This window comes from Choloepus didactylus, chromosome 6 (assembly GCF_015220235.1).
Source record: "Choloepus didactylus isolate mChoDid1 chromosome 6, mChoDid1.pri, whole genome shotgun sequence".
NCBI classification, from domain to species: domain Eukaryota; kingdom Metazoa; phylum Chordata; class Mammalia; order Pilosa; family Megalonychidae; genus Choloepus; species Choloepus didactylus.
The window spans coordinates 83,845,617-83,870,829 of record NC_051312.1 but is presented as its reverse complement, the minus strand read 5'-3'; the positions used below and the strand labels follow the sequence as shown (position 1 = coordinate 83,870,829).

Sequence of the window (25,213 nt, the reverse complement as noted above, 5' to 3'; positions counted from 1 at the left end):
TAGAAGAGAACAAAACTTTGGAGAGTTAATATAGTTAGGAGCTTGAAGGGCTTGGAGATCAGAGGTGATAAGTAATTGGGGAGGGTCTTACCTTGCAAGATGTTGAGATTTAGATGTTGAAGGGGCAATGCCAGAAGACCAGGTGAATTAGTGTCCTTCACTTCACTTCCAAAAAATTCTTCCTTGCATTCATCTAAACTAAGTTACTCATGATGCAGCTTAAAGCACTAAGCAATTATATTGGACTCAACCAAATGCTGTTTCGGAGAGTAGCTGCTTCACTTAGTCTTTAGACAGGGAGGGGGGACTTCTGGTTATCCTTATTTAAAGTTGGGTATGTGAAGGTGACCCATTTACCTCTATGAGTGGAGAATTTTAATAAGGAAACAATGTGTAGTCATTTATCCAGCTGGGATAAGTACCCTTTGGGGATTTCTGCCCCCTGAATACTTATCTGGCATCTGTAGATTTGAGTGCTCATACAAAGGGAAAAGAATCAAAGGAAACCAGTATCTTGACACTTGAACCCTGTGTTTTACATGTTTTGATTAAAAATAAAATTGAATCATTAGTTTGAAGATGGATCCAGTGTTTAAGATGAAGTTCCAGTATTTCTTCCTGTATTTTATTATGCTGTGTGCCTCCCATAAACAATTTATTAAATAGAATTTGTGAACAAATAAGTGGAATAACAGAGGCTTTGATAGTATCTCCAGGTGATAGCATAATGTGTGGTACCTAGTATGTGTGCAGGAAACATCTGTTGAAATGAATAAATCTATAATTAGGAAGCAAGCAGTAAAATAGAATTACAAATCAAGAGCCTTCCTGGGAGTCACCCTTTCAAAAGAGAAAGAAAGATTTGGCAGTAGGGGAACCCATGTGGAAACAACTTCTAGGAAAAAATACCTTGGCTGCTCTTCAGGGACTATATTAATTAACATCTGTACAGGGATTACTGTTTTCCACGTGTTTTCAGGTACAATATTTAGTCTTAGATGTTCATGCTACAACAAGCTTTTTTTATTCATCTGCTATGTGCCTGATGAACAGAGTAACTGACTCAAAATCAGTTGTCAACAAATGTTTACTGAATTAATTTGTTCCCCATCTTTGAAGACCATCTCATAGTATGGAAGTGAAAGAGATAAACAGGAAAAGGAAAGTAATTTTATCTAAGTATATTTGGACTGACATGTAACAAGCTAATAAAGTTGATTAAATTTTTCATTCTTTGGCTTCTCTCTCTCTTTCTCTCTCTCTCTCAGCCCATTTGGCAGGTAAACTCACTTCCTGCACCCCTACATGGGACATGACTCCCAGGAGTGTAAATCTCCCTGGCAATGTGGGAAATGAGTTGGGGGGATTAGCTTGGCCATGGCATCATGGGATTGAGAAAGCCTATTTGAACAAAAGGGGGAAGAGAAATGAAACAAAATAAAGTTCCAGGGGATGAGAGATGTCAAATGAAGTTGAGAGGTCATCCTGGAGGTTATTCTTATGAGTTATATAGATATCCATTTTTAGTTTTTAGTTAATGGAATAGCTAGAGGGAAATATCTGAAACTGTTGAACTACAACCCAGTAGCCTTGATTCTTGAAGACAATTGTATAACTATATATAGCTTACACTGTGCGACCACGTGATTGTAAAAACCTTGTGGTTCCCACTCACTTTATTCAGTGTATGGACAGATGAGTAGAAAAATGAGGACAAAATGTAAATGAATAATAGGGAGGGATGAGGGATATGGGATGTTTTGGGTGTAGTTTTTTACTTGAATTTGTATTCTTATTTTTTTTGTGATAATGATTGTGGTGATTAATGCACAACTATATAATGGTACTGTGAACAATTGAGTTTACACCATGGATGATTATATGGCTAGTGACTACATCTCAATAAAATTGAATTAAAATAATTTTTGAAAATAAAGTAATTAGGCTCTCAATCTAAGATGGAGGCATAAAGAGGAGTGGAAGCTAAGTGGTACTGCTGGAAAAACTAAAAAAAAGAAAAAAAAAACAGAAAAAACTAGTAAATAATCCGGAATAACTGTGGGGGAACAAACGTGACCATCTACTCATCATACACCAACCTGAATTGGGAGGATTGCCTGAGATCAGAGCATAAAATCTGTAAGTAAGAACTGTGGATCCAAATCAGGAGACCCCTCCCCCCAAAGCCTGAGCTACAAATCCTCATGGTGCCAGAGAGAAGCTTTCTCCCAGTGAGTGAATATAGCTCAGCTGAGCTCCAAGTGGAGTTTTAAGTAGCAAGAGTGAACTACTCACTACAGGGTAAGAATTCCCAACAAGCAGACAGAAGCTTTGGGTGATGACTGACCTTGGAGAGCTGGAGGGTCACCTCAGACTAGCTCTGAAGGGGACTCTCTGTTCCTTTTTTGAATCAGTGGAGAAAGCCTCAGCCATTTTCAGTTCCCAGTTCTGTGATCCAGACAAGGGTATAGCACAGGCAGAGAGAGACCATTGAAATGCTAATGACCTCCCCTAGGGTTTCTATCTTCTCTAAGAGGAAAGGGGTGGGGCCCAGCTCTACTACCTGCCTTTCATTCAGAACTTACACCAGTCAAGAATTATAGGCTAACAGGCACCACCTGCTGGGCAGAAAAGCACAGTGACCAAAGGCATCACAGGGTGTACCAATTTTCTAAGACACACCCTCAGGGAAACCAGATACTGAATATTTCTTCCTTCTGGGACCTTAGCCCATTCTGGTCTGGGGGAGGCCTGATTGGGGTAACCAAGGAAACCATGCCTAGACAACAGAAAACTGCAACCTACACCAAGAAAAATGAGGTTATGGCCCAGTCAGGAACAAACTTGCACTCCAACTGTGATGCAGGAATTGAAACAACTAATAATAAGTCAATTCAAAAAGTTTAGGGAAGATATGGTGAAAGAGATGAACCGTATAATGATAACACAAGATGTACATAATGTAGAAATTGACATTTCGAAAAACCAACTGGCAGAATCTATGGAAATGAAAGGCACAACACAAAAGATGAAAAACACAATGGAAACATGCAACAGCAGATCTCAAGAGGCAGAAGAAAACACTCAGGAACTGGAGAAAAAGGCACCTGAAAGCCTACACACAAAAGAACAGATAGGGAAAAGAACAGAAAAATATGAGCAACATCTCCAGGAACTTAAATACAAAGTGAAAAGCAAGAATTTATGTGTCATTGGTGTCCCAGAAGGAGAAGAGAAGGGAAAAGGGGCAGAAGCAATAATAGAGGAAATAATCAATGAAAATTTCCCATCTCTTAGGAAAGACATAAAATTATGGATCCAAGAAGCGCAGCATACCCCAAACAGAATAGATCTGAATAGGCCTATACCAAGACACTTAATAATCAGATTATCAAACATCAAAGATAAAGAGAGAATCCTGAAAGCAGCAAGAGAGAAGCCATCTATCACATACAAAGAAAGCTTGATAAGACTATGTGTGGATTTTTCAGAGAAACCATGGAGGCAAGAAGGAAGTGGGGTGATATATTTAAGATACTGAAAGAGAAAACCACCAACTAAGAATCCTATATCTGGCAAAACTATCCTTCAGATATGAGGGAGAGCTTAAAGTATTCTCTGACAATAGAAAATGACAGAGTTTGTGAACAAGATACCTGCTCTACAGGAAACACTAAAGGAAGCATTGCAGACAGAAAGGAAAGGACAGCAGTGAGAGGTTTGGAAAACAATTTTGGGAGATAGTAGCACAGCAATGTAAGTACACTGAACAAAGATGACTGTAAATATGGTTGAAAGAGGAAGGCTCGGATCATGTGAGACACCAGAACAAAAGACGAACGATAAGGACTATGACTGTGTAATTCAGGGAAACCTAGGATGCTCAATGATTGTAATAAAAGGTACAAATATGTTTTTACATGAGGTAGAATAAATGAATGTCAACACTGCAAGGTGTTAAAAATAGGGTGAGATTGGGGGAAAATATAATCAGTGCCAACTAGAGGCTAGAGTTAACAGAAACATTGTTTTATGCTTCCTTTAATGTAACAAAAGCAATATACCAAAGCTAATTGCATATGGGGGGGTGGGGAATAGAGAAGGGTATGGGACTTCTGGCATTGGAGATGTCATCTGACTCTTTATTCTACTTTAGGTTAATGCTATCTTTCCTTTTGTCGGTTTCCAGCTATCAAGTTTTTTTGTTTGTTTGTTTGTTTTTCTCTCTTTCTCTTGCCTTTTTCTTTTGCCTCTCTGCCTTCTTTGATTCTTCCTCCATCTTTGTGGAAGAAATGTCCTTATATAGAGAGTGGCAATGGTGATCAATACATAAATATGTGACTATATGGGGAAATAATGATTGTTTACTTAGGAGGGAATATATACTGTTTGAATAAAACCATCTTAAAAAATGGGTTGATGAAGAAACCTTGAGGGTACTATATTGAGTGAAATTTTCAAGACAGATGCATAAGGACAAATATTGCAGGGTCTCACTGATATGAACTAATTACAATATGTAAACTCATAGACATGAAATATAAGTTACCAGGATACAGAATGAGGCTAAAGAATGGTGAGCGGTTGCTTATTATGAGCAGAATGTTCACCTAGGGTGAACTTAAATATTTGGAAATGGAGAGGGGTAATGGTAGCATGTAATGAGAATAACTAACAGTGCTAAAAGGTGTGTGAATGTGGTGGAAAGGGTAAGCTCAGAATCATGCATGTCACCAGAAGGAAAGTTGGAGGTTAAAAGATGGGAATGTATGAAACAGGGAGTCTTGTAGTGGACAATGTCCGTGATTAACTATACAAATATTAGAAATCTCGTTCATGAACTAGAACAAATGTATGTCACTATAACTAGAGGTTAATAATAGAGAGGCATATAGGGAAAAACATATACCTATTGCAAACTATACACTACAGTTAGTAGTATTTTAACATTCTTTTATCAACAATAACAAATGTACTATACCAAAACTATGAATCAATAATGGAGGGGGGAGCATGGTTAGGGGTATGGGAGTATCTCAGTTTCCTTTTTTTTGTCTTTATTTCTTTTCTGGAGCAGTGAAAATGTTCTAAAAATTGGAAAAAAAATAATTGTATTGATGGATACACAGCTTTATGGTGGTACCGTGGGCAATTGATTGTACACTTTGGATCTTTGGATAGTTGTATCATATCTGAACAATCTCAGTTTTATATATATATATATATATATATATATATATATATATATATATATATATATATATATATATATATATATATATATATATATAATTTAGCTTTCATACAAATAAAATTTATTTCAACCTCAAACCTATAGATGGAATTGATTCACCATTTTTGTACAGCTAGAGCCTTTGTTTTAAAATAGTTCTGCAAGTTGGAATTCTATGTCATCTTCTTTGCATAAACTATATCCTTAATGCATCATATATAATTTAATTCTTATTAATTATGGTGATTGAGGTAAAGCAACTGACTGGGTCTTAGATGACCTTTAGTTCACCTGTTGGGAGCAGTGAGCATCTGCTAATTGGAGAGGGAGATGTGAGGGTTCAAGAGGCTACAAGTATAAGTCAGTATATTTTAAGAGGGAATGGAGATTTCAGGTTGGTTCAGCAAGTTTATTCAGTGGAATGTGCATGGAAAGCTTTATATGTAAGTGTAACCATAAGTTTTACAGTGATGGGACTATGGGACAACAGGGTAAAAGAGACTCACTAAGCATGATAGAAAATAATCAAAGTATTACCATCATACCTTGCATTAGACAATGGTGAAAATCAACACAGTGTGCCTATCTGCAAATCAATAGGCTGAGCCATATATTCAGCATTGTTCTCATTCATTTATTGTTTGGAAATTCTTTTCTCAAGTATTTTTTTCTCAGTGTAGAACATGGGAGATGCACACTCTGAATAGGTCTCTTTTCTTAGAGCCATACAATTGTTAGCCAGAGAAAGTTTAGAACCCTGGTTTCTGGTTTCTGATGTCTAATGCAAGGTACAATGGAAATACTTTGACTGTTTTCTATCACTCTAACTAACCCTCTACACAAATACCAGATCAATCTTATTATGGAATCACATCATTGCTTAAAAACCCTCAAGAGCCTCTCTGGGTCTCCAAATTATAAGCAAACTTCATCAGCCAAGAAGACAATGAATTTTTATTCCTGTGTACTTTTTTATACTACTTGAATTATCATCTATTTCATCACTCTATTTTGTTAGTAAGGAAATTGTTGCCTATGGATCAGTGTCTTCTCTTAGAGCCATACAGCTATTAGCAGAACAATGATTCGAACCCTGGTTTTCTGGTTTCTAAGGCAGGGTATGATGGAAATACTTCAACTATTTTCTGTAATGCTTAGTGAGTCTCTTTTTACCCTGTTGTCCCATGATCCTACTACTATAAAATTTACAGTTACACTTAGGACAAAGCTTTCTTTGCAGTTTCCACTGAACAAATATACTAGCTCAACCTGAAACTCCCATTCCCTCTTTAAAATATACTGACTGATGCTCATAGCCAGTTGAACCTTCACAGCTCACTTTCCACTTAGCAGATCCTCACTGCTCCCAATAGGTGAATTGAAGGTCATCTGAGAGCCAGTTAGTTGATTTTCCTCAATCATCATCATTATTATAAAGGAAATCATATATGATGCATTACAGTTTTTGCAAAGAAGATGATACAGAATTCCAATTTGCACTCCTATATTAAAAGAAAGGCCCTAACTATATCAAAAGATGGTGAATACATTCCATCTGTAGGTTTGAGTTTGAAATACATTTTATTTGTATGAAGCCTAACTACCCTTCAGTCCAAATACTGTTGGATAAAATTACTTCCCTTTTCTTGTTTCTGTGTTTCACTTTTGTAGATTACAGTTAGATCTTCAAAGGTGCAGGACAAATTAATTCAGTAAACATTTATTAACCACTGATTTTGTGTCAAGCGCTGTGTTTATCAGATACGTAGGTGAATAAAACTAAATGTAGCATGAGCATGTAAGGCTAAATAATGTACCTGAAAATACTTGGGAAACATTACTATCATTAATCCTTTTGTTGGCTTAAACAACAGGAACTTGTTGTGGCTCACAGCTTTGAGGCTAGAAGTCCAAAATCAATGCATCAGCAGGGCAATGCTTTCTTCCTAACCTCTGCAGTATTTTGGTGACATGACTGTACTTTGAAGTTCATTTATAAGATGTGTCATAGCAGCCTGGGAGACTAAGACAGAAGGTATGGTCTTTCTTGAGGTCCAAATTAGATTTGAGAAATATCTCAAAACATGCAGCAAAAATATAACTATTCAGAAACCATGAGGAAAAGATAAGGAACTTGAAAGAAATCAAGTATAAAAAATATAAATTAGAGTTCTAGAAGGAGTAAAAGGCATTAATGAAGGGGAGACAGTAGTTACACAAAGAAGTGTAGAGTGTTTCTCTGAGCTGTAATAAAAGACTCACTGTGTTTTCGGGATAGACCACACAATGGTCTATCACCCCCAAAGGGTTGAAAATTGGTTCCTAGGATGAAAAATCTTACCATTTTTATGTGTAAGTCATAGATATACATACACTAGATAATAGATATACAGGATATTGGTGGAATTAAATTTCATGGAGGGCAGGCATAGTGCTTAGGAAAGATACCTAAAAATTCCTCATAGAGGGATGCTAATGAAAAAAAAAATTGGTTGAGAAACACTAGGCTAAACTGACAAGAGAAGCAATAAGGTATATGCTGGAGATATTTTTGTACTCAAAGGAGAAAGAAAAAATCATGCAAACATCCAGTTAAAAAGAACATGTTACATACAATAGCATTGTCACACTGGAATTAGACTTTGTATCTCCAGTGCTGGAACTACATGGAATGGCAATTAAGAATTACTTAGAGAAAGGACTGTGCCCAATTAATCTGACACAGAGCCATAATGGGGCGGATCTGTCAGGTGAAAGATATTTGAAGACATACTGAAATTCTGGGAGTGTATCTTCCATGCTCTGTACTGAGAAAAAAATCAAAAACAAAAGCAAAAAAAAACTTGAGTAAAGAATTTCCAAACAATAAGTGAATGAGAACAATGCTGACTAAATTGCTCAGCATATTTATTGGCATGTAGGCACATTGTGTTGATTTTCACCATTAGAATTTTGGAGTGTGGTATTAATTAGCCTCAAATTTTGGAAACTTGCAGCATGTTGCTGTGATGGTTAATTCATGTACCATCATAGCCTGGTATAGTGTCCAGTTCTTTGGCCAGTAAAATTGTTACTGTGAAGGAATTTCTTGGATATAAATCTAGGTGATTGCATTGATGGCTGCAATCAGTAAAGGAAAATGTGTTCAGTAATGAGAGAAGTTTCAAACAATCCCGTGAAAGCCTCTAAGGGACTGATGAGCTGAGCAGTCAGAGAGAATAATTTCAATCTCTGATTTGGTCAGCCCCCTCTCCCGGGGAATTCATGGAAATCTTCCCTGGACCAACTCCCTGTGCCTGCCCTATGGAATTCGGACAATCCTCACGGTCATGTAAGCCAATTCCTATAATAAATCTCACAATATTTACATATATTATAAATGTATAGATGTATATCCTGTCGGTTATGTTTCCCTGGAGAGCTCTAATATAGTCAACAATGTTATCAAAACAGTAATGGAAGTTGTTTGCTCAACCCTTATCCCTATGTCCCATTACAAATAGAGATACTCAGAGTAAATGAGTTTTACTATGCAATTTATTTGAAATACCTGTTAAAAAGAACATACGAGCTATTTTACATTGTGTTGTTTTGGATTTTTAAGTTACTTTATTGTTTTTTATTAGAGTTGTTGTATGTTTACGCAAAAATCATTTAGAAAATACAGAGTTCCTGTATACCACCCCATCCAGTCCCACCTATGCCCCACTTTTCTGTTTATTAACATTTTGCATTAGTGTGATACCTTGGTTACAATTGATGTGCTAATATTATTTTTAGTATATATGGTGCCAAAGCAAGCACTTGTTAATATTACTTTAATTATATGATTAATGATAGTCCATGGATAACATTATGGTTTACTTTTTGTGTTACACATTTCTACATTGCTTTTTCAATTTGTGCTCACCTGTATACAATGTAAAATTTCCTATTTTATCCACTTTCAAGAATACAATTAGGAGATTAAGTTACATTTTCAATATTCTGCTTCCATCACAACCCAAATGAAAAAATTTTAAACCTTAAAGTCTTATCTTTAATTAATAATTAAACAAATATTTATTGGACGACTTACTACTGACTAGACTCTGCGCTGTTTACTAGGAAACAGTATAAGCAAAAATAGATACTGCCCCTCACTTCAGGAGGTCTTGTCCCAGTAAGGAAGAAAGATGCAAATTAAGTAATTACACAAATGAATGCACATTCATGAGTGCTATGGGATTTTAAAGGAGAACTTGTTTCAGACTGGGGAGTGTGAAGCTGGCCCCCCTGGAGGAAATGACTGCTAAGCTGTATCTGAAAGATGAATAGATAATTTACAACATGTCTGTGGTTGAAGCATGTGCAGAGAAGTCTGAGAGGAGAGACTAGAACACAGCCTGGGCAAAGCTGCTGAACCCTGACCAAGGATGTAACCTTGAAGGAACCATAAGGACTATAAGACCCACAGAGTGTCTTACAAGCAGGGAAGCTTGGGATTTTTTTAATATTTTTTTTATTTTTTAAAACAAAGAAATCATCTAAGTCTTTCAGCAAGGGTGAATCCTGATCAGGTTAGTTTTTTGAAAGTATTCCTTTCCCTGCCTGCTCTGCGAATCTAGAGTGGCATGAGCCAGGGTAGTAGAAGAGAGACATGAGGGAGTCTCAGGGATGGAAAGTTAGGGAGAAGTATCCCATTTGAGATCTACTTTTGAAACATATTTACACTCTGTCGTGAGCTGTCCTGGTGTATCGCCTTTCTTTAGTACAACACTTAGGGTTTAGGTGCTCAAAGGGTGGTGGTTTCAGCCTACTGCTTTGGCATCAGCTGGTCACAGTTTGGAAATGCTCCCACCCTGCACTGATGAATTTGCATGTTAAAAAGATCCTCAGGTTATTTGAATGCAGGTAATTTGAGGGAGGGGATAGTTTCTCAAATTTGGCATATTAGAATTACCTGGTTAATACCTAGTTCCCACCACCAGAGACCTAGATATAATTGGTATCAATTCAGGCTTGGAGTGAACTAGTTTTAACAAATCCCCAGGTGCTTCAAATGTACAGTCAAGTTTCAGAAACGTCTGTTCTAGGGCAGTTCTCAAACTTAGAGTACATCCATCAGACTCTCCTGTAATGCTTCGTCCTTTTTTGTTTAAAGGCCATGCATGTTTTATTGATAAAAACAGTGCCAACTGAAACAAGTCAAACAATTAAAGCCTCTTTATATTCCATAAAATATTACAGAAAATTTTATCTGTGTTTCAATAAGAAGACTGTCATTTTAGAAAAGGCAGCTAACAGCAACTGTGCAGCTAACTACTTTGTGAATAAATTTTAAAAGAGACTACTGCCTGTCCTGAAATTCCTTTTTTCTTTTTATAAAAAATAACTATTAAAAATGATTGACAAATTTTGAGTTAAAAAGCTGCTAAAACATTATATTTAATTTCACCTTCATAAGAGATTATAGCAAGATGCTTACGAAACAAATACAACATTTGTTTCAGTACATGTCTTAAAATGATAGACTTATAAGTAAGTAAACAACTGTATAATAAAAAGTTTCCAAACGTTGCCTATAAGAAATCAGGGAAATTTTACCATAAGCAATAAACCATTCCAAGCCTTCAAGATAGTTTATATAGCTGCACCAGCATGGCAATAAACTTCTATCAAACAAACAAAAACAAAAACAAACAAAAATACCTTTGTAATTTGCTGCAAAATAGAGCAAAAAAAAGTATAAGCTTGAAGGAATCACAACAGTTTAGATTATTTAAGGGAAAATAAAGGCATAATAAAATTTATGGCACTTAATGTTTAAAAAAGTAGAGCTTTGCTATTTTGCTTGGTTCTTTGGACACTGCATGATTTAGCCAAATAAAAACTTGCTATGTCATCTTGCTATCCATCGGTTAGTGGCACCATTCAAAACACACTGCAAAAAAATGGCCATTCAGTGTACCATGTTCCACAAAAGGATAGCATTTTATTGTCATTGATGTGGATGATGTACACTTTCTTCAACAAACTCAGCAAGAATTGTTAAGGGGGCAAAAATGAACTCTGAATTAAAAAAAAAAATAGAAAATGAAAACACAAAATCCTAAGAAGTAAATAAACACTCTGCATCAGCAAACTGGTGTCAAAACACACATCCATACCACATTTAAAAAAATCCTCCGTAAAACCACCCTTGCTTGCTTATTGGAGGTGCATATCTAAATTCAATAGCATACCAATATCTTCTTGGGAGTAGGCCAAAAAGAAACAAAAACCGACATTAAAAAAAAAGGTTTCTCTTCCCTAACAAATTTTTCCTGAGGCTGAATTTGAAGGGGGGAGAGGAGTCTACAAGCCAAGAAAATCCATCTTCTTCGTCATTTTCGTTAAAGTCATTGTCATTGTCATCTTCTTTCCTGACATAAGACACGGGCGTCTCCACCCTGGAGCCTCTGTACTGAGACCCCTGGAACTTGCGGCCAATGTCCCGTCTGCACCATTGGTCAAGTCACTGGCAGAAAGCCTTGTGCCATTTGAAGTTGAACCTGTGATGTGACAAATACACTGCTGATTGATCCCTGAGCCATTTCTGTCACATAAGGTTCCAGAGCTTTAAGCACCAAACTTCTTGCCATTTTAAGGTCTTTGGCCAAACAGCTTCCTGATTCTAATCCACAAGCCATTCCCATTGGCTTTAATACTTCTATGTCATCGTGGATTTCAAACGTGTTGTCAAAATTAAACAGACACTCAAATTGGTCATTAGAAATACTGCAGCTGATCAATGTCTTCTTGCTGGTGTTCACGAGGATGAACGGGAGGTGGAAGATGGAGTTGCAGGGAGGCAGCCCGTTCGCTTGCTGCTCTGCTTGGCAGTTTCTCTGCACCATATTCTTGAAGGCAGTTTGCTATAGAATAAGTTCCTGAAGTTGAGACTGTTTCTGTTTTATTCTTTCAAGTCTTCTCTGTCTCTCTACCTCTAAATTCTGACATTCCTGAGCTGAGTTGGTAGGCAGACCAATCCATTTGATTTCTTTTTTGTCCTTGGAGATAATATTCATGACCATTAAGACATTTGCGGCATCGTAGACCCATCCTCTTATATTCTTCTGGTCATAAGCTGATTCATTTCGTAAAATATGGTTATCAGCAGCACTGAGCTCCACAACCAAATCATCTGCCTCTTCGTTACAGGAAGTGGTTCCTTTCCTCCGAACCTTCTCACAAACCTTCATTGAAAAATGCCTCAGACTCTTGCCATTCTTCTCTCCTTTGCTGTTGCGTTTCCCAGAAGACCAAGCTGAGGAGTCTGAAGCCTGGTTCTGTGATACAAAGTGTGTGTTAGGGGTGTGTTGACTTCCTACCAGGACAGTATTTGGTGCTACGGGTCTCTGAGGTGTACCAATTACCATTTGCTGTGCAATGTTGACACTGGACTGTCCAAAGGTTTTTGGCAAGAGTTGCTTTCCAAGAGTGTTTACTGTCGAAGGATGAATGGCTACTAATGATACCACACCTTTTCCAGGACTAAGATTCTCGTTTATAAAGACCTTTCATTCTCCATTGGCTTCTATTAGACCAGCATCTTTTGCCATGTTACCAGATCCGTGAAATCAATTCTATATATGTTCACCGAACAGAGAAGGAACAATGATTTTTACTTTGTATCTGGAGCGTCGAGCCGGCGTGACATGCCGGCAGTGCGGTGACGTGCGGCCACGAGCGGCCCCATAGAGACTGGCCCAAAGTGTCAGTTTCACCCCTGCGCGCTCAGCCTCGGGGAGCACGGTGCATCTGCGAGCCGTTTTCAACCTGCAATACTTGTTAAACCAGATTGCTGGGCTAGATTTTCTGATTCAGAAGGTTGGTGGTAAAGTCTGAGGTTTTGCATTTTTATCAAGTTCCCAGTTGCCGCTAATGCTGTTGGTCTGGAGCCCACACTTGGAGAAGCACAGCTTTAAGGTGTTTACTGATTTAGATGGATTTGAAATATGAGATTGGCTTTAATTAGGAGTGACATGGAAAAATACCATATGTTGCTCTATAGATAGATATTTCCCCTTTTGCCATTATGAAGTGACATGATTATTCCTATTTGTTGGTACCCCTTACATAATTTTTAAGTCTACTTGACTGCCTTAAATTGTAAAGGGCAAGAAGAGAAAAGTAATTTTAGACATATTGTATTTCAGTATGACATGTTTAAACATGCTATATTTGAGGACATAAAGCAGAAAAAGGCCTGCATCAACTTCTAGATTCCCTGGAGAATCAGTATGCTTTCAAGAGTAACAAATGCAAAATATTCAGTTGTGTTGTTGTGAATCCTCAAATAACATTAGTAGAGATGTTGTCCAAAATGTGATTTTCTGCTTTGGTGAACATTTTATGAATTTCTGGGGAAATCATCCTTTGATATACATAACTGCGCTTCCAGAAAATTCATTGTATATTAAAAACATGCAATAATACTTTGTGATTACATGTATAATGAACTTTTTTATAGGCTCTGGAAATTTTAAGGAGGTTTTTCACCCACACTCATGTCCAGAGGCCACTGGAATGTCCTGTGACATGCTCGACAACTCGGACTTGTGCAGCACTGTCCTGAGCATTGCAGGTCCCCTAGTGTCTTGGCCACTATCAGTAATAGCAGCCCCCAATCTCTGTGAGAACCAACTGGGCTAAGCCAATATTTCAAAATGCTCCCCACAGGGTGGCCCCATCCCTGTTGAGAATTAGTGGCCTAGGTGATTTCATCACCCCCAGTGTTCTCATGATTAGATTAGGCTCTATGGTTGTAGTCCATGATGCTTACTCAATCAATCAAGGGCTATGAAAGTCTCTGCCCACCTGAGAGGACTTACATAAGCCTATTTCCTGCTCTTGAACACTTTGCCGGTTGGAAGAGCTGGAGGTAGGTGGTCATCTTGATGACTTCAGAGTCACTACAGTCTCACTGAATTTCCAAGTTGCCATCCTCATGCCCTCATCCCCACTCAGGTGGGCTGTGGAAAGTATCAGTAACATTGATACTTTCCACACTGATGCAAGTCCACAGCATTGTCAGGAGAAAAGGGTTCGGTGTTTTGTCTGTTAGAACTGGATCTTATGTGAGGATCCTAGGCCCAAGACCCAATCTCCCTGTGGTTTATGATTTCACAAGATACAAACAAATATACAATGACCTTCAATAGTTAAAATCTGAGATAGACAATGGGCTGCATATCGTTGCTAAAAACATGGCATTATTTTATAAAAATGCATTATAAAATGAAATCAAATGAAATAACCTAATTTAAATAAAAGTTATATTTTTGTTTCTGTTGGGGAGATGAATTTCAAACAACTAAGCCACATGTTTTTTAGTTTTTAAGCATTATCCATTAAACTGAGCAAAGAATTCTTTCATATTGAGAATTTTTCTTAAAACATAAAATGTTTATTGGTTTGGACATTGGGATCATCAGGAAACAAATCCAAGGATGTCTGGAGGAAACAAGTGAAACCTTTTCTTGGTAAGTCATTAGCAGTGGACTCAAACCGCGTTTTATTAAAAGTAGAAAAATCTGAAGTAGTTTGTAATAGTTGAAATAATTTACAGGTTATAGAATGAAGTGGATTCAGCCTTTAAAAAGATTGTTCCTGCTGTCTCAAAAACTCAGGAGGGGCAAGAGTGGAAGTGGGGATCAGTTAGTAGAGCAGTTCATGTAACAGAGAATGGTAGTTGGAGTAGGCTGGTGGCTGTGGATATACAGAGGAGTCTACAGTGGGTGAAAGATGTTGGGGTTAAAATGACAGGACTTGCTGATGAGAAGAGGGAGAGGGAAGAATTGGGAATCACTCTCAGGTTTTGACTTAACCACAGGGTGGCCGTGTCCAGATAGATGTAATTGGAAGGTCTGAGGGTAAGGTGGTGTTCTGGTTTGCTAACGCTGCTGTGAGGCAAAAACACCAGAGATGGACTGGCTTATATAAAAGGGGGTTTATTTGGTTATACAGTTACAGTGTTAAGGCCATACAGTGTCCAATAACAAAGGGTACCTTCACTGGAGGATGGCCAGTGGTGACTGGAAAATCTCTGTTAGCTGGGAAGGCACGTGGCTGTGTCTGCTCCAAAGTTCTGGTTTCAAAATGGCTTTCTCCCAGGATGTTTCTCTCTAGGCTGCAGTTCCTCAAAAATGTCACTCTTAGTTGCTCTTGGGGTGTTTGTCCTCTCTTAGCTTCTCCAGAGCAAGAGTCTGCTTTCAACTGCTGTCTTCAAACTGTCTCTCACCTGCAGGTCATCTCTCAGCTTCTGTTCATTGTTCAAAGTGTCCTTCTTGGCTGTAGCAAGCTGGCTCCTTCTGTCTGACCTTATGTAATGCTCCAATAATTTAATTCAGACACACCCTGAATAGGTGGAGTAACACCTCCATGGAAACTATCCAATCAGAGTCATCACCCACAGTTGGGTGGGTCGCATCTCCATGGAAACACTCAAAGAATTACAATCTAATCAACACTGATATGTCTGCCCACACAAGATTACATCAAAGATAATGGTGTTTTGGAGGACATAGTACATTCAAGCTAGCACATTCCACCTCCTGGACCGCAAAATGACATGGTCTTTCCATATACGAAATATGTTCTTCCCATCACAGTATCACAGAAACTTAAATCATTTCAGTAACAATAGTTAAGCAGAAGATCTCATCAAATAAGTTACAGGTGTGGTCTGTCAAAAAGCAAAATTCCCTCAGGCTCTGTACCTGTGAAACTTAGCACAAGCTATCTGCTTCCTAAATACAAACGAGGGACAGTCATAGGATAAACATTCCCATTTCTATAAGGAGAAACAGTAAGGAAAACAGGGTTTAAGTGACCAGAACAGTTCCTAAAACCTGCAGGGCAAACTCCATTAGATTTCAAAGTCTGAGAGTCATTTACAGAATGACATTGCATTCTCGGGGCTTGAGAGAGTGGTAGTCTAACCCTTCCTAAGGGCCTTTGTGGCAGCCTTTTCCTCTCCAAATGCTGGGGTGAGTGCTCCAACATATTCACACATTGGGGAGACTACCTTTTCAGCCCCATCCTCCTCAAACATCGGGGCAGCACCCAGATTCTCTTCCATCTCTGGGGCACATGCTCAACCCCTTCACAATGGAGGGGTGGTGGCCAGGCTCTCCCCATTCCCCTGGGAATGTGCTCCACCCTCTTTGAGGCCTGAGGTGGCAACACCTTTCCTGAACATCGAGGTGGAAGGCCCAACGTCGACCTCCAGGGCAAACTCACCCTTTCCATGCGTGTGGGCCACTCCACTCTCCCAGCCTGAGATCTCTTGACTCCAGACCTCAACCTCCATGGCTCTGACCTTGAAAAAATTTTTCCTTCAATTTGCTCCTTGTCTGTCTCCTCCTGTCCTGACTGGCAGCAGCTCTGTAAAGAGCTCACAAAAATTTTGCTGGCTTCACATGAAGCACACAGGAGTCAAAGCCATCAGACAATAGGACTTTCCACAAATCCTTTCTGCTTAACTCCTCCAATCTTGCTTGTACTGAAATGGTGGCCAGGTTCCATGTTTGGTTACATCCTCATTTTGGGCTGTAGCTTCTGGAGTTTCACCCCTGGAAGCCCAGAGTTTTTCAGGCCATCAATTTCTGGTTTCTTTGGAACCAAGAGTTCATTTCTCAGCTTATCTCTGTCCTCTCACATTTTACTATAAGCTGCAAGTAAAAGCCAGGCTACTTCTCCTATATTTTGCTTGGATATCTCCTCAGCCAAATATTCCAGGTCATTGCTTTCAAATTCTGCCTTCCATCCAACAACAGCACTCAATTTTGCCAAATTCTCTGCCACTTTAAAACAAGGATCACCTTCCTTCCAGTTTGCAATATCACATTCATCATTTCTGCTCAAGTCCTCATCAGAAGGATCTTTAGAGTCCATATATCCACAAACAGTCTCCTCAAAGCAGTTTAGGCCTTTTCTATCAAGCTCCTTACAATTCTTCCACAACTTTCCCTTTATCCATTTAAAAAGCCATTCCAACATATTTGGTATTTGCAAACACAGCAGCACCAGCACCCCACTCTTGGTACCAAAATCTGTTCTAGTTTGCTAATGCTGCTGGAATGCAAAACAACAGAGATGGATTGGCTTTTATAAAAGGGGGGTTATTTGGTTACACAGTTACAGTCTGAAGGCCATAAAGTGTTCAAGGTAACACATCAGTAATCAGGTACCTTCACTGGAGGATGGCCAATGGTATCTGGAAAACCTCTGTTAGCTGGGAAGGCATGTGGCTGGTGTCTGCTCCAAAGTTCAGTTTTCAAAATGGCTTTTTCCCAGGACATTCCTCTCTAGGCTGCAGTTCCCCAAAAATGTCACTCTTAGTTGCTCTTGGGTGTTTGTCCTCTTTTAGCTTCTCTGGAGCAAGAGTCTGATTTCAACGGCATCTTCAAACTGTCTCTCATCTGCAGCTACTCTCTCAGCTTCTGTGCATTCTTCAAAGCATCCCTCTTGGCTGTGGCAAGATTACTTCTTCCATCTGAGCTTATATAGTTCTCCAATAGTTTATTTCAGACCCACCCTGAATGGGTGGGTTCACACCTCCATGGAAACTGTCCAATCAGAGTCATCACCCACAGTTGGGGGGTTGCATCTCCATGGAAACACTCAAAGAATTACAATCTATTTTGTCTGTGTTTTATTACTCATATGCCCATATACTAGATAAAGGGAATGTCAGTCACAAGGTTTTCACAGTTACATGGTCACATGGTAAAAGCTCTATATTTCTTCATCACCAAGAATCGTTACTGGATTATAGTTCAACATATTCAGGTATTTCCTTCTAGTGCTCTAATACACTAGACACTAAAAAAGGATATCTATATAATGCATAAGAATAACATTCAGAATGACCTCTTGATTGTTTGAAATCTCTCAGCTGCTGAAACTTTATTTTGTTTCATTTCTTTTCCTCCTTTTGGTCAAAAAGGCTTTCTCAGTCTCATGATGCCAGGGCCAGGCTCATCCCTGGGAGACATGTCCCACATAGAGGGGAGAGTAGTGAGTTTATTTGTAGAGTTGGATGAGAGAGAGGCCACATCTGAGCAACAAAAGAAAACCACCTCCTTTTTAACCTGTGGAAGCACAAGATAGGGTTTTGCCTGCTTCAATTGTTCTTTATCAGCTAATCATAGGTTTCTCTCTATCTCCTCTTACAGCAATTAATTAAGGAAATCAGATCTGGTTACAGGGGAAATTTCATGTCCATGCTCTTCTTGCACAGAACTGGGAGACAGAAGATGGCAGGGAGAGCCTTGCTGAGGCCAACAATTTAGTGAAGGCCATAGAAACTGCAGATAGTCAAGAATTTTCATGTGCACTGATGGGATAAAAATCTATCCATTATTCTAAGTATCTGTAAACAATCATTCCTCACATGGATCCATGAATTTTTAAATACAGTTTTAATTAAGTTGTTTAATCTGGACAGGGTCCTTACAAAACTTATTTTCCTAGTGTTCCACATACTTTTGTAATGGTCTTGTATTCATTTTGTTGAGACAAATGCATTATTGAAAAATGAGAGAAGTTAAAATAAGACCAAATATATATATAATTGATTGATTTTCAACAGAGGCATATAGGAAATTCAATGAGAGAATAATGTCATTAAAGTGTCAGAAAAACTGGATATTTATATGAAAATTATAAAATGAAACTTAGCCCCTAACTCAGCATAAAAAACTGTATTTGAGTTGGAATTTAAACTAAAATGTAAAAGCTAAAACTATAAAGCTTTAAAGGAAAAATGGGGTTATATATTCATTACCTTTCAGAAGACAACAGTTTCTTAGAGAGGAAATGAAAAGCATTAACCACAAAAGAAAAAACTCAGCAATTGAACTATGTATAAAATATACTTTAAAAGATACCATAGAAAAGTGAAACATAATCTGCAGAGGGAGAAAATATCCATAGGTAACAAAGAAAGTTTCAAAATCACTATTAGAAAGGCAAACCACTCATTAAAACTGTAAGCAAATGATTTAAAGAGGCATTTCACAAAAAAAGAGAGCCAAATATTCAATAAACATATGAAAACATGCTCAACATTATTAATAATTAGGGAAGTGAGAATTCAAACCATAACAAAACACCAGCACAAGCACAGTGAAGAAGCTAAATTAAAGACGCTGACAACACTGTTGACAAGAATGTGGGGCATTTGTAGCTCTCATACCTTGTTGTTGGAAACAAAAATAGGACAACCACATCGGGAATCACTTGGAATTTTCTCATCAAAGGAAGCATACTTTGACCAATAAATTCTGCTTCTAGCTGCATTCCTGTAATAAAATGAATATTATTACATATTCCCACAAAAATGTTCAAGAATATTTATAGCAGTTGTATACATAGCAGCCCAAATGTGGAAAGAATCCAAATATCTGTTGATAGCATAATAGCCAAACAAATTTTGCTAGATTTAGATGATGGAATTCTATTCAGAAAGAAAAGAAATGAATGACAAAACTGACAAACAAAAAGCATATATTAAGAGAATGCTGGAATTTCAAAGTATCACAAATAAAAAGTAGAGCCTAAGAGAGAGAAAAAGTGTCCCACAAAAGAATAGTTTTACTCTCCCCAGTCTTAAGAGGTAAGACTTGTTGAATAGTTACTAAAAACCAGGTTGTGTTCTAAGGGTTTTTAAACCATATAATTATTTATTCTCTACAACAGCCCAATGATCTAGGCACCAATGTCATCATTTTATAGGTGAAGAAACCAAGGCTCACAGAGATCAGGTTTTCACAGCATAGACACAAGAGAACTAGAATTTTATCTCTGGCTGGCTATAGGACTATAGTCTTATACTATATTAAATCTTAATCATTTTGAGGGAAAATTATTAAAACCTATAATTCTTTATTCAGTCATTCTAACAATCAAGTGTATGGGCAAAATAAAGGGATATTCTAGACAGGCAAGAATAAAGAGAGTTTGTCATCAATTCACCCTTTTAGAATCTATAGAAGCTAGCAGTAGGTATAAATATTTGCAATACAGTTGAGTAAGTTTGTCAAGTGTAGCTATGAGGTACATTGGAGATACAAAGGTGAGACTGACAATCTCTCTATTTACAAAGCTCAGCTCACTCTTTGGATTAACCCTTTGGATTCCTCTAGGACTACTGATCATCTCCCACAGGCCCTAGAGGTTCTGGGACAAATTCTCTTCCTAGTGGAGGACTCAGTAACCCAGCATTCAAGAGAGTTTTGATAGCTTATTTCTGCTTGGACCTTGATGCCCTGTTTTTTCCCCTCACCAACCCTCCACTCTGTACCCACATCCAGTTCAAAGCAGCTGCTTCATTTCTCTGATCTTTAGATGAGTCTCTTGGAACATCAACTTTTTAAATACTCCCCTAACAAATTGTTCTTGCCTTGTGACATTTAAAGATTTTGCCCCTAATTTTTGCAGTTTGTTCTCTTGTCTTATTTCTTTTGTTGGACTGTGAGTTTCTTAAAGGTAGGCTTCTCTGTTTATAACTACAATTCTTAGCACAGTGCAAGATGCAAAATGTTGAAAACTGAATTGGGTTTTATTCAAAAACACTAGCCTCCAGGTCTCCTTTACTGCATCCAATCCCCCAATACTGAGTTGCAGCTTTAGGCTGTCCCAAGATAACTGTCCCCAAAGCATTCCTGCACCTCAGTAGGGGACACACACAGAGTCCTGCCCAGCCTAGATTCTACCCAGAGCCTGCTCCCTATTTACCCAGCAATTACTCTACCCAACTGTTTAGGCAATCTTTGGGTTATCAGAGAAGCATTGTGTGGTGAATTCTGAGATTTATTGCCTGAGTTTGAATCCTAAATTTCATTTAATAGCAATGCAAACTTGGGCAAATTAGTTCATCTCTCTGTGCCACAGATTCCTCATCTAATCTGTATAATTGAGAGCAGAGCACTGTTACTTCATAGACTAGACAAAGAGAATTTGAAATGAATTAATATATGTATAACCATTAGAACAGTGCCTGTATATTACAGGTGAAATATAAGTGTGGCCTTTATTATTAACCACTGCTGCATAAGTTAGAGTATATTATAGATTAGCACTTTGTCTGATGACTTGTCCACTAGAATATATGCTCCCCAAAGGGAGAAGCTTGTCTAATTTCCATTTTATCTCTGGTGCGCATCTGGAACAAAGTATGTTTGCAAGAAAAATATTTTTAAATGAATCCTTACTTATGCCATGATACTTTTCTATTTCTTTGCCCCAATATATACTATTCAGGGAAAAAAATAGCCCATCATGCTGCCCATATGCCAACATGCTCCATCGTAGTCAATGGAAATAGTCACTGATACAACTGGGATTTTTTGCAGGATAATTTGACCAACTAGAAAATTCTTGGGCCCTGGGTTATAAATTACTTCATTCCACATGAAAGATCAATCATTGGTTATTCATTTCTTTATCCACATGAGCACCACTTTATTTCTCTTCTACTGAAATCATCTGGTATTATACCATCAGTAAACTGGTTTGCCCAAAATTTTATCTGGACTAGGATAACTCTGTCTTTAAATTTTCTTAAGAGCTGGGCACTTAGGAAAAGAGAACATTGAAAATGAGAAAAGGGAGTGACAAAAATCACACTTGATTATTTCATTTGATTACTAATAAAATCACAGTAGACTTTGGCTGGTTAGAGTTGACAAGTATTTTACACTTGCCCACTTTTGCTTGTCTAGCCTAATGTTTTCATATTAAACAACAAGAATAAGATAGAACAATAACACTATTCTGAAGATAGATGTATTCACACACATTCACTAACATGGCTATACTTCATAAGCATGGGTGCATCCAAAACACATATCACTCACCCCCCTTTACAAAGACAGATACAACCTAAAGGAAAACACAAATTAAGTATCTATAGAAATGTGTAATTGAGAGGAAAATTTTCACTTAAAGAGGAAGAGATTTCAAAGGGCTCAAATACCACCTTTTGCCCCACTTCCATTCCCTCACCAACCCTTAGCAATATGTTTAGGAAAAGATGCTTTTGATAAACAATCTCTCAGTCAGTTTTCTAGGACTAGGGCAACCAGGGCAAACAATCCTGTTTATCAACCTCACGTGACCTTGAGGGGGAGCAACCTGGTCTATGGATGGTGCAGACCTTCTCTTTTGTCCTGATGGAAGAATGAGAGGGGCAGGGACCCTCTAACTCTCTCAGGTCAGAGTGAGAGAACACTCACCCTTCAGTAGCATGGGTTAGTTATCACAGTACTTGGCCCATGACAGCTTATAAGGAACCAGATGGAGGATTAAAATCAATGAATTGAGCTTTGTGAATATGTCTCTATAAAATCACATTTAAAAAATCAGTGAATTGAAAGGAAGTTCTGGTGACTTGATTGAACATGAACTTCTGTTATGTTCAGAAAGGAGGTAATCCTTTAACTGCCTGGGGCTGGGTTTACAGGTCTTTAGATGGACAAAGAGAAAAGAAGGAATAATATTGTATGTATGGTTATTAATTCATTATATGAAAATTTACCAGATACCTTGGGCCAGACATTTGTTACTCCCTTTCTATGTTTTATTTCATAATAACTCTATAAACAAGCAGGTTGTTAATTTCTATTAGTGAAAACAAAAGATGAGATATGTAGAGTGATTGCCCCATATAAGACATTGATAAGATGAAGAGGGGAATTTAAGTCAGGTATCTGTCTGATAATGAAACCCCTGTAAATTTCAATTAACACTTTTCCATTTGCTGTGTTATGTGGGAACACATTTCATAACAAGATTAATGGAATTCCTAGATTTACAAAAGCTATCTCATGTAATTTTTACAAACTTACTTTGATGATACTATAATGACCATATTATCAAAGTATGGTAACTAAACTGAGATCACATCCACCCTGTAAAGTCAGCGAAAATTATCTCTATTGTCTTTGCTATGAGATCTCCAGCTCTCAGATGCAAACCCCCTTGTACAATGCAGAAGCACCCAGACCCTTCAATATCCTTTCCTTACTGTCACACCTCAAAATTTTGCTATTTACAAATGGATTTAAAATGCCACATTCTGTAGTACGTATATTAAATTTCACTTTCTTCAATTAATACAAATTAATTGATTAATCTTTCCATATCAAATCACAATCAGTTAAGCAATATTTTTAGACATGGTAAATGAATATAGAATAATTTCATCTCCATTCTAATGTTTTCTGGGTACTTGTCCTTCAAGAGTTGGCATCCTAAGCATTTACTCACCTAGATAATTTCATAAAATTTCCATATCAATCGAGAATTGACATGAATTTGGTTACTTTTACCTCTTTGGATTTGCCTGACAGGAAGGAGGAAAATCAATTTGGTGATGTTATGATATGGAATTTTCCATGAAAATTCTCTGCAAGGCTTTCTGGGTAATGCCTGGTCTTTTTCCCACAAATGAAAGTCTTGAACATTTGAACCTGTTGGTAGTCACTAAGGAGTATGATAGGAATAACTCTGGGTATATGGTGGGCAAAGCAATGGGAGAAGAAGGACAAGAGCACTGAGATGTAGAGGGACAGGATGACACAGATATGAGAGGTGTATGTGCCAAATGCCTCAAGCAGGGTTTCTGCATATTATAGCTCCAGCACAGCTGCAGTATAAGAACATATGATGTAATAAGCAAAAATATATCAAAACCAACCACTGAGAAAGCCACAAGAGACCATACATATCATCTAGTGACAGGACACAGCATCTCATCATGGAAGCTTGTTCACAGTAAGTCTCGGAGATGATGTGGTTGGGGCAGAAGGGTGTTCAAGAAAACAAGAAGTGAAGGGAGCTCATACACAGCAGTGCTTGTGTTTACAGCTGTTCCCAGCTTGGCTGCTAATGATTGGGAAAGATTGCATGGTGGGGTGGGAAGCAGATGGCCACATCTAATACCTACAGAACACAAGGAGACCCCTGACTGGGGAAAGTATGAATGAAACAGACCTGGTAGAGGAGAAGCAGGCATGGTAGCTGAATCAATAAAATATTCATCTTAGTTGGGTGGATGTATCCTCCACAAGGAAAGCCAACAGGATCATGAAGAAATACATGGGTTCACAGAAGTGAAGGCAGAGTACATGAAAGAAGGGTGATGTTTCTCACAACAGCCACAGCATAGCTGCTGCCATAGAGCAGAAAAGGATCCAGAATTGAGACTCCTCACACCCTAGGCTTCCAAGCATGATGAAGGAAACAGTGGGTAGTGGGAGAGAGCCCCAAATACAGTCTCAAGGCACAATTACTACAATGATTTGGTGGGAGGAGTAGTACTTGCCCTCTGAAAAGTTTAAAAATGTACTATTTTTGAGTAAGGTGGGCATTATGAGAGCAAGTGATTAGAAAATTATCTGTACAAGAAAGCACTTCTCATGTGTTAATAAATACACCTGTTTTTTCTAAATTAAACTTAATAAAATTGGGCTATATCCAGTTTGACCTGATGATAGTGTTTATACATCACAGGTCCAGATTTCTAGAATGAAGATAAGCATTGTAAATATTCAATCCTCAAATGGAAATGAGTCACAATAAATGCTATATTAATCTTTGTACACCTTTTTCCACATGATTCAATTGCATCTAAAAAATTACTTTCTCATTTTGCCTATGGGCGGGTCTGAGCACTCTTCTCATTTTGTACATTTAATTATAATGAATTGGAAAAATTGAAAAGATTGGAGGGGGACAGGGACAGATGGAGGGAAGAAGGCAGGGATAGAGCAGTAATGCTGTCAGAGTTATGCCCATCCTTCTCATTGTGCTCTATTTAATTCTTTACATCATCCTGAGGATTTTTATGATTTTGCTTTCTTGATCTGGGGAAATTTACCTGTCCGAAATTTCTCTGTAGCCTTGAACTCAACTTTCCTCTAAGAGTACCAACAGGACAAGTCTCTTCAA

General features: G+C 38.0%; 1 pseudogene; it reads right to left on the bottom strand.

The window, feature by feature from the left end:
* Positions 1–11,501: 11,501 nt before the first annotated feature.
* LOC119537178 lies at positions 11,502–12,816 on the bottom strand (annotated as a pseudogene).
* Between the last annotated feature and the right edge of the window lie 12,397 nt (positions 12,817–25,213).